Genomic DNA, 15,364 nt, shown 5'->3' with positions numbered 1-15,364 from the left:
CACTAATGTTTGGAATGCCAACAGCCTCCGGGGTCCCAAACTAGGCATGTAAAGCTTCTGAGTATCTTCAAGCAGATTGTCAGGCTCCTGGGGTGACGAATGTCAGAATAGATTCCAGGATCCCAAACTTTGCTTTTAAATCCGCCTTCATCTTGATCTATATTTTTCCATCCGGACGGTTTAGAAAGTATATTTTCACCAAGATGACCAAACATTTTCCGAGATCCATTCGATTGACCATAATGCCAATCCGTTCACTTCGAATTGAAGCGTGGAACCTTATGGAACCTTGTGCACCAGCTCTGAGTGCGAGCCATTTCCCTTTTACTCTTAAAGCCGCAGAGAGCTCTATGCTGACCATCTGTTTCAAGCAAACCATATTCAAGTGGAAAAATAAAGCTAAAGGTTAAGGATTGTACCCACTTGAAGCTTGTATTGGGTGGTAATGGCTTTGGGATAGGTGTTTCCAGTGGTTCTATAAGTTCTACTCCCTTGTTCTCTTCGGTGAATTTCTTCACTTCCTTGCAGAATTCTTCAATTGCATCCATGTCCTGATCAAAGCCTTCTATGTCTTCCTCGTCACTGAAGTCATAAATGGGAGGTTGAGAGAAATCTACCTCCGCATCATCTTCGTATTCACTTAGGGAAGATTTGTCGATCTCAGAGAATTCACTTGCTGATGTAAGTTCATTACTGGGAGAACTTGACTTGAGATTATCATCATCAAGGAAACTTGCTTCTTGGATTATTCCGTCTAGTTTTTCATAAAAGACTTGCCTTGGGAGTTGTGCACTATTCTCCTTAGCATCAATTGTAACGTTTTTGACAGAATTCTCCATGACTCTGGATTCCCATGGAAGTTCAGCGTCTCCTAAGTCTTCAACCAGCTCTTCTTCGTTTACAATGACAGCTTCCTCTACTTGTTCCAGTATGAAGTCATGCCCTGTTCTGTCCACTGGAGTTTCTAGTATCTCCTTCATGCTATGCTCTTCTTTAGATTGTCCACATGGGGCTGTGGGAGGTCCTTGAATGTTCGAACGTCTAGAAGATAATTGACTTACAGCTTGCTCCAGTTGATGAAGAGTTGTTTGAAGTTGATCTACTGTTTCCTTGAGGCAAACCTCTTATTCTCGGGGTGATAGATTTGGACGTGGTATATGGAAAAGTGGTGGTGTTTGAGAGTAATTGGATTGGAATTGGGGTAAATGAGGATCATATGGTGGTGAATGGTGAAAAGGAGCTTGTGAGTGTGGTGGTTCGAAGTTATGTTGAGAGGATGGCCTATAAGCAGAGAGTGGGGCTTGTTGGTAACTACAAGGTTATCCACCATGTCTATTGGCTTGGTATGCATTGTAGAATGGTCTTTGTCCATGATATCTTGGAGGGTGTTGTTGCCTAAAGGGTTGATCAGATCCTCTTGGCTCCATCCATCTTTGATTGCTCTGACCTTAATGCATGTTCCTGTTATAACTTTTACTCCTTTCAACAATATTAGAACCAAACTCAAAGCGAGAGGGGTGAGAATTCATAGTAGCTAATGGAAATAAAAGGATAAAATAAAGACAAATAAACAAGTAAAAGAAAAAAATATTTACAATAACCAATAATAAGGCACACGATTGCAGCTCCCCGGCAACGGTGCCGATTTGAAAGAAGATGAAGGGTTGATGGTATAGAGGTTATAGTAAACTCTCGTTGCAAGTATAGTTACTAAACCAAGCAATCAACCTTTCTTACAAACGTTTTGGTTGTCACAAGTTTAATTCCACTTAGTTAACCTTTACTAGAGCAAGGGAAGGTCAAGTGACTAATTAAGTTTGATCTTCAAATCCTAGTTAATCCCTAAGGAAAGATTGGGATTATTAAAGTTCAATTCAATTAGCAAAGATAACAATTGTCAATCATGTTGAGTTTGATAACTCCTGAGTTACTAATTTCTTAACCAAGACCAAAAGGGGAAAAGTAAATCTACTGGAATAAAAATGTCTTCAGATTGGAAGCAACAGTAATATAAATAAAAGAAAGCAATAATAAACTGAAATACCTCAAATAACATTAATTCAAAGAATAATCTGTAACATAGAAGAATTCATAAACTAAATTGAGAAGATAAATAAAAAGGAATATTGAACCTGATAAAAAGATAATCCTGAAAGCAAAAGAAATCCTAATTCTAAATCCTAAAAGAGAGAGGAGAGAACCTCTCCCTCAAAACTACATCTAATTCATGAAAAGTAACTAATTGGAGACTCTCCTTTGAATGGATGCATTCCCCCACTTCATAACCTCTGATATGTGCCTTCTGGACTTGGATTTGGGCCAAAAAGGGCTTCAGAAATCGTTGGGAGCGTTTTCTGTACTTTCTGGTGCGTGGCCTCTGTCACGCGTTCGCGTGGGTCACGCGGTCGCGTCATTTGGAGTTTTCCTTGCCACGTGGTCGCTTCAATCATGCGTCCGCATCATATGCGTTTCGCTCAAGGCGCGCGATCGCGTCAATGACGCGGTCGCGTCACTACCATTTCGCGCTGGCATGAGGTCGCGTCATCCATGCGATCGCGTCACTGTCAGTTTCTTCAAAAACTCCGTTTTGTGCTTCCTTCCAATTTTGTATGTTTCCTTTCCATCCTTTAAGTCATTCCTGCCTTAGAAGATCTGAAACTACTCAACACACGAATCACGGCATCGAATGGAAGTAAAGGGTAATTAAAATAATTACTTTTAAAGCATAGGAAACATGTTTTTCACATATATCACATAATAAGGAAGGAAAAGTAAAACCATGCAACTAACATGAATAAATGAGTGAAGGATTGAATAAATCACTTAAATTAGGCACAAAATATATCATAAAATATGGGTTTATCAGTTCTCATTCCGTATATATCTCTTGTTTTTCAGATACAGGTCCAGGTGCTCAGAAGTGAGCTGTGGTTCATCTGAGAGACGGCGAAGATCTTTATATTTTCTACTTTATATTTGCTTAGAATCTCTCCACTTTTATTTTGAAAAGCTTTATTATGTATTGAACTCTTCTGAAACTTGCCTATAGAGGCTTTCATGTTTTATTTGGGAGAGATTATGAGGTACTATTGTCATCTTACTCTTCTTTATGGCTTTACCTGTATGTCGCTTTTCGACTTCACGCTTTAACTTTTAGTTGTCGATGCGTGAGTGACACGACTTCGCGATTTTATTTTTACTCTTTTCAGGCTTCTCGATTAATACTCCTTTCAAATATACTTATAATTATATATTAAAAATTCACCTGAGAGTCGTACCACTGTAATATCATTGACTTATGACTCGAGTATAAGGATTTGAATATTAGGGTGTTACATTGTTCACATTGTACTCTTCCAAATTACCCACCTAAATCTTCATATAGGATAACCATCTGCATATACCTAGTAAATTGAACATTCAATATATCCATTGTTCACATTGTTTAGTATTTTCATTGTTTACCTATACTTTTCCATATTAAAAACTTAGAACACTACATGACACTTCTTTATAATTTATAGTCGCACAATTCTCAAATNNTTTTTATAATATTTAAAAAAAAAATTTCTTTATATACGTGAATCAGCCGGAGTATTGCCCTAAAAGTCTAAAACTAATGGGCTTTTTTTATACATTTGATGATTGAATTGCAGATTCTAATATATTTAGGGTTTGAAGTAAGTTTTTTCTTCGTTAGGATCCAAGAAGATAAGATATTTTTATTTGAACTATGAAACAGTCAGGTTTCTGGCATAAAAAATTGAATTTTAGCGAGATAAAAAAAAATATCGGTTTAGCTTGATTTCCGTGAGTTGATGATGAGTAAAATGTGTTAACTTGGTTTTTATTTGTTAAAAATAAATAAATTAAAAAAATGTAGAAATTTTAACTTTTTCCCTGAATATTCATACAAGTCAAGATTTTATCATGTATTTATACAGTTTTATACAAAACTAACTAAAGACTAAAAATTTAGTTAAGAAATTAGTATTACAATATATAACAAGAGAGTTAGTATATTAAAGAGTAAACTATTAAGAAACACCATGGCCTCTTCTGCATGCTGGCCGTATATATGATGACTGGTAATAAAAAAAAACAGTTATGCTATACATAAAAGTTTTTTTGATAACTAAATTTAATTAAGTTAATTTAAATTCTACAAAAATTAATTTTATTAGTGGAGCATGAATACACGTTTTTTCTTATGTTTTTTTTCTTTTTTCTTTGTGTTTCTCTTTCTTTTTCTTCGCATTCTTCCTTTTTTTTCTTCGGGTTCTTTCTTCTTCTTTGCTATTTCCTTTTCATCGTCGTTCTTTTATTGTAGTTGCTGTATTTTTTTCTTTTCCTCCTCCTCTTCTTAATAATTTTGTATCATTATGTGTTTTTTCTTCTTTGTTTAATTTTTTTGTTTGTATTCTTTTAAAAGAGTAAATAAGAAGGTAAAACAAGAAGAAAAAAATGAACAAGAAAAGAAGATGATGATAATAATAATGATGAAGAAGAAGAAAGAGGAAGAGTTTTGAGTTATCATTAAGTAATTTTGGTGCATTCTGGATTTAAATAAGGTGAACTTTTGGTCTGTGCTTGTTTTGAATTGAGTTTGTTTGTATGTCGTTGATGAGCGGATAATTTATACGCTTTTTGGCATTGTGTTTAGGTAGTTTTTAGTATGATTTAGTTAGTTTTTGTAACACCCTACCATACAGAGACTTATGCTTAAGTCATAATTCAGAGATGGCAAGGTATTACGACCTCTAAAACAAAAATTTAGTACGTATAGTAGTATGAATGATTGATTATAACTAGGAGCCTTGTGGAAAAAAGGGGTAAACAAAAACCGCAACTCAAAAGCGCAACACTCCGATCACTAACACAACGAGCAAGGACCTCTTCCAAGCTTTCCAAAATCACCAATCAAGCTCCAATATTCACATATACACAACCTAAGCCACAATCATCATACCCATACACAACATCTCAATACCCAAACATCATAGAACAACAAATTATACTAGGGTTGAGAATCTTACCACACCCAAGGTCCAAGGAGACAAGATTAACCTTCTCCTTCAAAACGTGGCTTACCTCAAGATTGATTGTATGGGTTTTGTAGAGCTCTCCGCGGTGAACGCGTGGCCGCAAACGGAGCGGCAATCGGAGCTCTAGATCAAAAGTTATGGTGGTTTGAAGATCAAGTGAGAGAAGGAAGTTGAGAGAGTGTTCTTCCCCCTTCCATCTCAATTTTCAGCGTGTTTTGGTGTTGTGTGAGGAGAGAGAGTGCTGAAAACTAGGGTTTTGGTTTAGTTGTGTTGGGCCAACGGCCCACTTTGGGTCCGGTTGGTCCGGTTTGGCCCGTTCGGTCCAATCTTGGTCCGATTTCTATAAAATTGGTACCGAAATTCTCGTTTCAATTTCCTCTATCACATTTAGCCATAAAAATAACATTTTTGGCTTTCTAGAATAAATTCTCATTTATGGGTTAATTAGCCATTAATTAATCGGGTCTTACAGTTTTTACTATGTTTTTATTAGTTTTTATGTAAAATTCACATTTCTAGACTTTACTATGAGTTTGTGTGTTTTTCTATGATTTCAAGTATTTTCTGGCTGAAATTGAGAGACCTAAGCAAAAATCTGATTCAAAGGCTGAAAAAGGACTGCAGATGCTGTTGGATTTTGACCTCCCTGCACTCGAAATGGATTTTCTGGAGCTACAGAATCCCAATTGGCGCGCTCTCAATTGCGTTGGAACGTAGACATCCAGGCTTTCCAGCAATATATAATAGTCCATACTTTACCCAAGCTTTGACGACGCAAATTGGCGTTTAACGCCAAGTCTTTACCCTATTCTGGCGTTAAATGCCAGAAACAGGTTGCAAACCAGAGTTAAACGCCAAAAACAGGCTACAACCTGGAGTTTAACTCCAAAAAAAGTCTCTACACATGGAAGCTTCAATGGTCAGCCCAAGCACACACCAAGTGAGCCCCAGAAGTGGATTTCTGCACTATCTATCTTAGTCTACTTAATTTCTGTAAACCTAGGTCACTAGCTTAGTATAAAAACTACTTTTAGAGATTTATTTTGCACCTCATGACATTTTTACACTACACATTGTATTTCTGACGGCATGAGTCTCTAAACCCCATGATTGGGGGTGAGGAGCTCTGCTGTGTTTCGATGAATTAATGCAATTACTACTGTTTTTCATTCAATCACGCTTGTTTCTATTCTAAGATATTCACTCGCACTTCACCCTGATGAATGTGATGATCCATGACACTCATCATCATTCTCACATAGGAACGCGTACCTGACAACCACCTCCGTTCTATCTGCACTAGCTTGAGTGTGTATCTCTTAGCCTCCTGGTTCATGATCAGAGTCTTCGTGGTATAGGCTAGAATTATTGGCGGTCATTCCTGAGATCCGGAAAGTCTAAACCTTGTCTGTGGTATTTCGAGTAGGATCTGGGAAGGGATGACTGTGACGAGCTTCAAACTCGCGAGTATTGGGCGTAGTGACAGACGCAAAAGAATCAATGGATTCTATTCCAACATGAGTGAGAACCGACAGATGATTAGCCGTACGGTGACAGCGCATTCGGACCATTTTCACTGAGAGGATGGATGGTAGCCATTGACAACGGCGATCCACCAACATACAGCTTGCCATGGAAGGAGACCTGCGTGCGTGAAGAAGAAGACAGTAGGAAAGCAAAGATTCAGAAGATAGAGCATCTCCAAAACCTCAATCTGTTCTCCATTACTGCATAACAAGTATTATTTATTTTATGTTAATTACTTCTCATAAACCCAACCATTTTTATTATTAATTTTCTGAATAAGAATTACAAAATAACCATAGCTTGCTTCAAGCCAACAATCTCCGTGGGATCGACCCTTACTCACGTAAGGTATTACTTGGACGACCCAGTGCACTTGCTGGTTAGTGGTACGAGTTGTGAAAAGTGTGATTTACAATTCGTGCACTAAGTTTTTGGCGCCGTTGCCGGGGATTGTTCGAGTTTGGACAACTGACGGTTTATTTTGTTGCTTAGATTAGGAAAAATTTATCTTTTTAGTTTAGAATCACTAAAATTGCGTCTTCTATTATTGTTTTTTGTTGAAACTTTTTTTTAAAATCCTTATTTTCTCTTTTTAAATTTTCAAAAATTTTTATAAACTAATAATTGAATTTTTCTTTTTGAGTTTAGTTTCATATTTTAATTTTGGTGTCAATTGCATGATTTTATTTTTCTTTTTTTTTCGAATTATTAGTACTCAGAATATAAAAATTTTTAAGTTTGGTGTCCTTTGTGTTTCTGTTTTCTTATAAATTTTTCAAAAGTTGTTCTTAGCGTTCATCGTGATATTCAAAGTTTTCCTGTTTGTTTCTTTTGTTTTGATCTAAAAATTTAAGTTTGGTGTCATTTTTACTGTTTTTCTCTTTCTTCACTAAATTCAAAAATATCTTCTCTTTATTTTAATTGATTTTCGAATTTTCCTTTAAAAATTCATATTTTTATTTTAAAACTTTCTATTCTATCTTATCTTAGTTTTGAAATTTCAAAATTCAAAATCTTTTTCAAATCTTCTTAATTAAGTAATTATTTTCGTTTTCAAATTTATTTTTCTTGGTTTTCGAAATTTACATTTTAATTTTTAAGTATTTTATTTTATCTTATTATTTTTATTTATTCTTAATAATTCGGTTTGTTTCTACTTAAATAAAATAAAAATAAAAATATATTTTGTTTGAAATTCATATCAATTCCATTTTATCCATCATGGACCTAAATAGAAATGAACAGTCCAGAAGGACTCTGGGGTCATATGCTAACCCCATTACTGCTGCATATGGGAGTAGCATCTGTATACCTCCCATCAAAGCAAGCAGTTTTGAGCTAAATCCTCAGCTCATTGTCATGGTGCAGCAAAATTGCCAGTATTCTGGTCTTCCACAGGAAGAAGCTACTGAGTTTCTGGTGCAGTTCTTGCAAATTGCTGACACAGTGCGTGACAAGGAGGTAGATCAGGACGTATACAGGCTGTTACTATTTTTGTTTGCTATAAAAGATCAAGCTAAGAGGTGGTTAAACAACCAACCCACAGCAAGCATAAGAACATGGAAACAGTTATCAGACAAATTCCTGAATCAATATTTCCCTCCAAAAAGGATGACACAACTAAGGCTGGACATCCAAGGCTTTAAACAAGAGGATGATGAATCCCTTTATAACGCCTGGGAGAGGTACAGAGGGATGCTGAGGAAATGCCCTTCTGAAATATTTTCAGAATGGGTGCAACTAGACATCTTCTACTATGGGCTTACAGAAAAAGCTCAGATATCTCTAGACCACTCAGCTGGTGGATCTATACACATGAGAAAGACTATTGAAGAGGCTCAAGAGCTTATTGATATAGTTGCTAGAAATCAGCATCTGTACATAAGTAATGAGTCCTCCATGAAAGAAGAAGCTAAGGCAGTATCAACTAACTTTAGTCCTCAGGAACAAGTTGCTGAACTCAATCAACAACTATCTTCTATAACAAGGCAGTTAGCAGAATTCAAGGAGATGCTACAAGAAACCAAAAATGCTAACAAGGATATGGAATCACAATTGAATCAGACAAAACAGCAGTTATCAAGACAAATAACAGAGGAGTGCCAAGCAGTTCATTTAAGAAGTGGAAAAACATTAAATACCTCATCTCAAGGGTGCAGAAAGCCAATAAAAGAACAGCTAACAGAGGATGAGCAACCTACTACCCAAAATCCCTCTGAGGACAGTAAGAGCCCAGAGTGGACTAAGTCTGGCGTTCAAATGCCAGAAAAAGGGTAAAAAACTGGCATTAAACGCCCAATCCATGTCCAGTTCTGGCGTTCAAACGCCAGTGAGGGATCAGACACCTGCAAGTGCTGATAATAACTCCCTCAAGAAGGCTTCTCAACCTGCCTCTGTAGGAATTAAACCTACAGCAACTAAGGTTGAAGAATATAAAGCCAAAATGTCTTATCCTCAGAAACTCCGCCAAGCGGAACAGGATAAATAATTTTCTCGCTTTGCAGACTATCTCAGGACTCTTGAAATAAAGATTCCGTTTGCAGAGGCACTTGAGAAAATACCCTCTTATGCTAAGTTCATGAAAGAGATCTTAAGTCATAAGAAGGATTGGAGAGAAACAGAAAAAGTTTTTCTCACTGAAGAATGCAGTGCAGTCATTCTAACAAGCTTACCAGAAAAGCTTAAGGATCCCGGAAGCTTTATGATACCATGCACATTAGAGGGTACTTGTACAAAGACAGCTCTATGTGACCTTGGAGCAAGTATCAATCTGATCCCTGCATCCACTATCAGAAAGCTTGGCTTGACTGAAGAGGTCAAACAACCCGGATATGTCTTCAACTTGCTAATAGCTCCAGTAAATATCCATCAGGCATAATTGAGGACATGATTGTCAAGGTTGGGCCATTTGCCTTTCCCACTGACTTTGTAGTGCTGGAAATGGAGGAGCACAAGAGTGCAACTCTCATTCTAGGAAGACCTTTCCTAGCAACTGGATGAACCCTCATTGATGTCCAAAAAGGGGAAGTAACCTTGAGAGTCAATAAGGATGAGTTCAGGCTGAATGCTGTTGAGGCAATGAAGCATCCAGACACATCAAAAGACTGCATGCGTGTTGATATTATTGACTCCCAAGTAGAGGAGATCAACATGGCTAAGAGTCTCGAATCAGAGCTAGAAGACATCTTTAAAGATGTTCAGCCTGATCTGGAGGAATTAGAGGATATAAAAGAGCCTCTGAAAATTCCTCAGGAAGAGGAGAAACCTCCTAAACCCGAGCTCAAACCACTACCACCATCCCTTAAATATGCATTTCTGGGAGAAGGTGACACTTTTCCGGTCATCATAAGCTCTACTTTAAATCCACAGGAAGAGAAAACACTACTTCAAGTGCTAAGGACACACAAGACAGCTCTTGGGTGGTCCATAAGTGACCTTAAGGGCATAAGCCCAGCTAGATGCATGCACAAGATCCTATTGGAGGATGATGCTAAGCCAGTGGTTCAACCACAGAGGCGGCTAAATCCAGCCATGAAGGAGGTGGTGCAGAAAGAGGTCACCAAGTTACTGGAGATCAGTATTTGGAGACTCATTCAGCTCCTGCCTTGACCATTTAGCACTTGTTCTGAAAAGATGCCAAGAGACCAACCTAGTTTTAAACTGGGAAAAAGGTCACTTTATGGTGACTGAAGGGATTGTCCTTGGGCATAAAATTTCAAACAAGGAAATAGAGGTGGATCAAGCTAAAGTTTAAGTAATTGAAAAATTACCACCACCTACCAATGTTAAGGCAATCAGAAGCTTTCTGGGGCATGCAAGATTATATAGGAGGTTTATAAAGGGTTTTTCAAAAATTGCGAAACCTCTGAACAATCTGCTAGCTGCTGACACGCCATTTGTGTTTAACACAGAGTGTCTGCAGGCGTTTGAAACCCTGAAAGCTAAGCTAGTCACAGCACCAGTTATTTCTGCACCAGACTAGACATTACCATTCGAACTGATGTGTGATGCCAGTGACCATGCCATTGGTGTAGTATTGAGACAGAGGCATAACAAGCTTCTGCATGTCATTTATTATGCTAGCCATGTTTTAAATGATGCCCAGAAAAATTACACAACCACAGAAAAAGAATTGCTTGCAGTGGTTTATGCCATTGACAAGTTTAGATCATACTTAGTAGGATCAAAAGTGATTGTGTACACTGACCATGCTGCTCTTAAATATCTACTCACAAAGCAGGATTCAAAATCCGGGCTCATAAGATGGGTGTTGCTTCTGCAAGAGTTTGACATAGAAATAAGAGACAGAAAAAGGACAGAGAACCAAGTGGCTGATCATCTGTCCCGGATAGAACCAGTAGAAGGGGCGTCCTCCCCCTCTATTGAGATCTCTGAAACCTTTCCGGATGAGCAATTGTTTGCTATTCAGGAAACACCATGGTTTGCAGATATTGCAAACTATAAAGCTGTAAGATTCATACCCAAAGAGTACAGCAGGCAGCAAATAAAAAATTGATTTCTGATGCAAAGTACTACCTATGGGATGAACCATATATCTTTAAGAGATGTGCAGACGGAATAATCCGTCGATGTGTGCCCAAAGAAGAGGCACAGAAGATCTTATGGCATTGTCATGGGTAACAATATGGAGGCCATTTCGGAGGTGAGCGAACAGCCACCAAGGTTCTCCAATGTGGCTTCTACTGGCCTACTCTCTATAGAGACTCCCGAGAGTTTGTACGTAACTATGACAGTTGCCAGAGAGCTGGTAATCTACCTCATGGTTACGCCATGCCTCAACAAGGGATCTTGGAGATTGAGTTATTTGATGTATGGGGTATTGACTTCATGGGGCCTTTTCCACCATCATACTCAAACACATATATTCTGGTGGTAGTAGACTATGTGTCTAAATGGGTAGAGGCAATTGCAACACCCACTAATGATACTAAGACAGTGCTAAAGTTCCTCCAAAAATATATCTTCAGCAGGTTTGGTGTCTCTAGAGCACTAATCAGTGATAGGGGCACTCATTTCTGCAATAAACAGCTTTACTCTGCTATGGTCCGATATGGAATTAGCCACAAAGTAGCAACTCCATATCATCCACAGACAAATGGGTAAGCTGAAGTCTCTAATAGAGAACTAAAAAGAATCCTGGAACAGACTGTGATTACCTGTAGAAGGGATTGGGCAAAAAGCTTGGATGATGCTCTGTGGGCATACAGAACAGCATTCAAGACTTCTATAGGAACCTCTCCATACCGGCTTGTGTATCGCAAGGCCTGCCATCTGCCCATGGAACTGGAGCATAAGGCCTACTGGGCAACCAGATTCCTAAACCTGGATGCTAAGTTAGCTGGAGAGAAGAGATTACTCCAGTTAAATGAGCTAGAGGAATTCAGACTCAATGCTTTCGAAAATACAAAAATTTACAAGGAGAAAGCAAAAAGGTGGTATGATAAGAAATTGTCATCCAGAGTCTTTGAACCAGGACAAAAGGTTCTGCTGTTTAACTCTAGGCTCAGATTATTCCCCGGGAAACTGAAATCCCGGTGGAGGGGACCATATGTGATTACAAGTGTGTCACCATATGGCTATGTGGAGCTTCAAGACATTGATTCTAATAAGAAGTTCATTGTTAATGGACAAAGAGTCAAGCATTATCTTGAAGGAAATGTTGAGCAAGAATGCTCAAAGCTGAGACTAGATTAAAAGCTCAGTAAGGTCCAGCTAAAGACAATAAAGAAGCGCTTATTGGGAGGCAACCCAATTTTTACTTATCTATGTTAATTTTCTGTTTTTCATTTTTATTTTATGTTTTGTTTAGGATGATGATCATGTGGAGTCACGAAAATCAAAGCAAAATTAAAAACAGCTCACCCTGGAGGAAGAGCTTACTGGCGTTTAAACGCCAGTACGAAGCATCAGACTGGCGTTTAACGCCAGAAAGAAGCATCAAGCTGGCATTAAACGCCAGAAACAAGCTACAGTCTGGTGTTTAACGCCAAAAACAAGTAGCAACTTGGTGTTTAATGCCAGCATTGCACTCTATGGGCGTTTTGCACACCTAAATGGAGCAGGGATTATAAGTCCTTGACCCCTCAGGATCTGTGGACCCCATAGGATCTCCACCTACCCCACCTCTCTCTCTTTCTCTCCCACCTTTTCATAACATTCTTTCCCAAATACCCTTCACCAATCACCTCCCCCTACCCCTATATAAACCCTTCACCACTCCTTTATTTTCACACATTATAACCACTACTTCTACCCCTTGGCCAAACCACATATCTCCCTTCATCTCCTCTATTTTCTTCTTTTTCTACTACTTTCTTTCTTCTTTTTCTCGAGGACGAGCAAACCTTTTAAGTTTGGTATGGTAAAAGCATTGCTTTTTATTTTTCCATAACCATTAATGGCACCAAAGGCCGGAGAAACCTCTAGAAAGAGGAAAGGGAAGACAATTGCTTCCACATCCGAGTCATGGGAGATTGAGAGATTCATCTCACAAACCCATCACTAAGAAAAGGATGGAGCACCAAGAGCATTCTACCCTCCTCCATGAAATTCGAGAAGATCAAAGAGCTATGAAGGAGGAGCAACAAAGGCAAGGAAGAGACATTGAGGAGCTAAAGCACTCCATAAGATCTTCAAGAGGAAGAACTAGCCGCCAACACAAAGGTGGACCCGTTCTTTAATTTCCTTGTTCTTTATTTTTCTATTTTTTGTTTACTATGCTCTATGTTTATTCATGTTTGTGTCTTTATTACATGATCATTAGTGTTCAAGTGTCTATGTCTTAAAGCTATGAATGTCCTATGAATCCATCACCTTTCTTAAATGAAAAATGCTTTAATTACAAAAGAACAGGAAGTACATGAATTTCGAATTCATCCTTGAGATTAGTTTAATTATTTTGATGTGGTGACAATACTTTCTGCTTTCTGAATGAATGCTTGAACAGTGCATATGTCTTTTGAATCTGTTGTTTATGAATGTTAAAATTGTTGGCTCTTGAAAGAATAACGAAAAAGGAGAAATGTTATTGATAATCTAAAAAATCATAAAATTGATTCTTGAAGCAAGAAAAAGCAGTAAAGAACAAAGCTTGCGAAAAAAAATTAATAAAATAAAATAAAATAAAGAAAAAGGAAAAGCAAGCAGAAAAAGCCAATAGCTCTTTAAACCAAAAGGCAAGAGCAAAAAGCCAATAACCCTTTAAACCAAAAGGCAAGGGTAATAAAAAGGATCCAAGGCTTTGAGCATTAATGATAGGAGGGCCCAAAGGAATAAAATCCCGGCCTAAGCGGCTAAACCAAGTTGTCCCTAACCATGTGCTTGTGGCGTGAAGGTGTCAAGTGAAAAGCTTGAGACTGAGCGGTTAAAGTCATGACCCAAAGCAAAAGGAGTGTGCTTAAGAACCCTGGATACCTCTAATTGGGGACTCTAGCAAAGCTGAGTTACAATCTGAAAAGGTTCACCCAGTTATGTGTCTGTGGCATTTATGTATCTGGTGGTAATACTGAAAAACAAAGTGCTTAGGGCCACGGCCAAGACTCATAAAGTAGCTGTGTTCAAGAATCAACATACTGAACTAGGAGAATCAATAATACTATCTGAATTCTAAGTTCCTATAGATGCCAATCATTCTGAACTTCAAAGGATAAAGTGAGATGCCAAAACTATTCAAGAGGCAAAAAGCTACAAGTCCCGCTCATCTGATTGGAGCTAAGTTTCATTGATATTTTGGAATTCATAGTATATTCTCTTCTTTTTATTCTATTTGATTTTCAGTTGCTTGGGGACAAGCAACAATTTAAGTTTGGTGTTGTGATGAGCGGATAATTTATACGCTTTTTGACATTGTTTTTAGGTAGTTTTTAGTATGATTTAGTTAGTTTTTACTATGTTTTTATTAGTTTTTATGCAAAATTCACATTTCTCAACTTTACTATGAGTTTGTGTGTTTTTCTATGATTTCAAGTATTTTCTAGCTCAAATTGAGGGACCTGAGCAAAAATCTGATTCAGAAGCTGAAAAAGGACTGCAGATGCTGTTGGATTCTGACCTCCCTGCACTCGAAATGGATTTTCTGGAGCTACAGAAGCCCAATTGGCGCGCTCTCAATTTTTTTGGAAAGTAGACATCTAGGGCTTTCCAGAAATATATAATAGTTCATACTTTGCCCAAGTTTTGACGACGCAAATTGGCGTTTAATGCCAAGTCTTTACCCTATTCTGGCGTTAAACGCCAGAAACAGGTTGCAAACCAGAGTTAAACGCCAGAAACAGGCTACAATCTGGAGTTTAACTCCGAAAAAAGTCTCTGCACATGAAAGCTTCAATGCTCAGCCCAAGCACACACCAAGTGGGCCCTGGAAGTGGATTTCTGCACTATCTATCTTAGTCTACTTAATTTCTGTAAACCTAGGTCACTAGCTTAGTATAAAAACTACTTTTAGAGATTTATTTTGCACCTCATGAAATTTTTACACTACACATTGTATTTCTGACGGCATGAGTCTCTAAACCCCATGATTGGGGTGAGGAGCTCTGCTGCGTTTCGATGAATTAATGCAGTTACTACTGTTTTTTATTCAATCACGCTTGTTTCTATTCTAAGATATTCACTCACACTTCACCCTGATGAATGTGATGATCCGTGACATTCATCATCATTCTTACCTATGAACGCGTGCTTGACAACCACCTCCGTTCTATCTGCATTAGCTTAAGTGTATATCTCTTAGCCTCCTGGTTCATGATCAGAGTATTCGTGGTATAGGCTAG

This window comes from Arachis ipaensis, chromosome B06 (assembly GCF_000816755.2).
Source record: "Arachis ipaensis cultivar K30076 chromosome B06, Araip1.1, whole genome shotgun sequence".
Classification (NCBI taxonomy): domain Eukaryota; kingdom Viridiplantae; phylum Streptophyta; class Magnoliopsida; order Fabales; family Fabaceae; genus Arachis; species Arachis ipaensis.
This window is presented reverse-complemented; position numbering follows the sequence as displayed.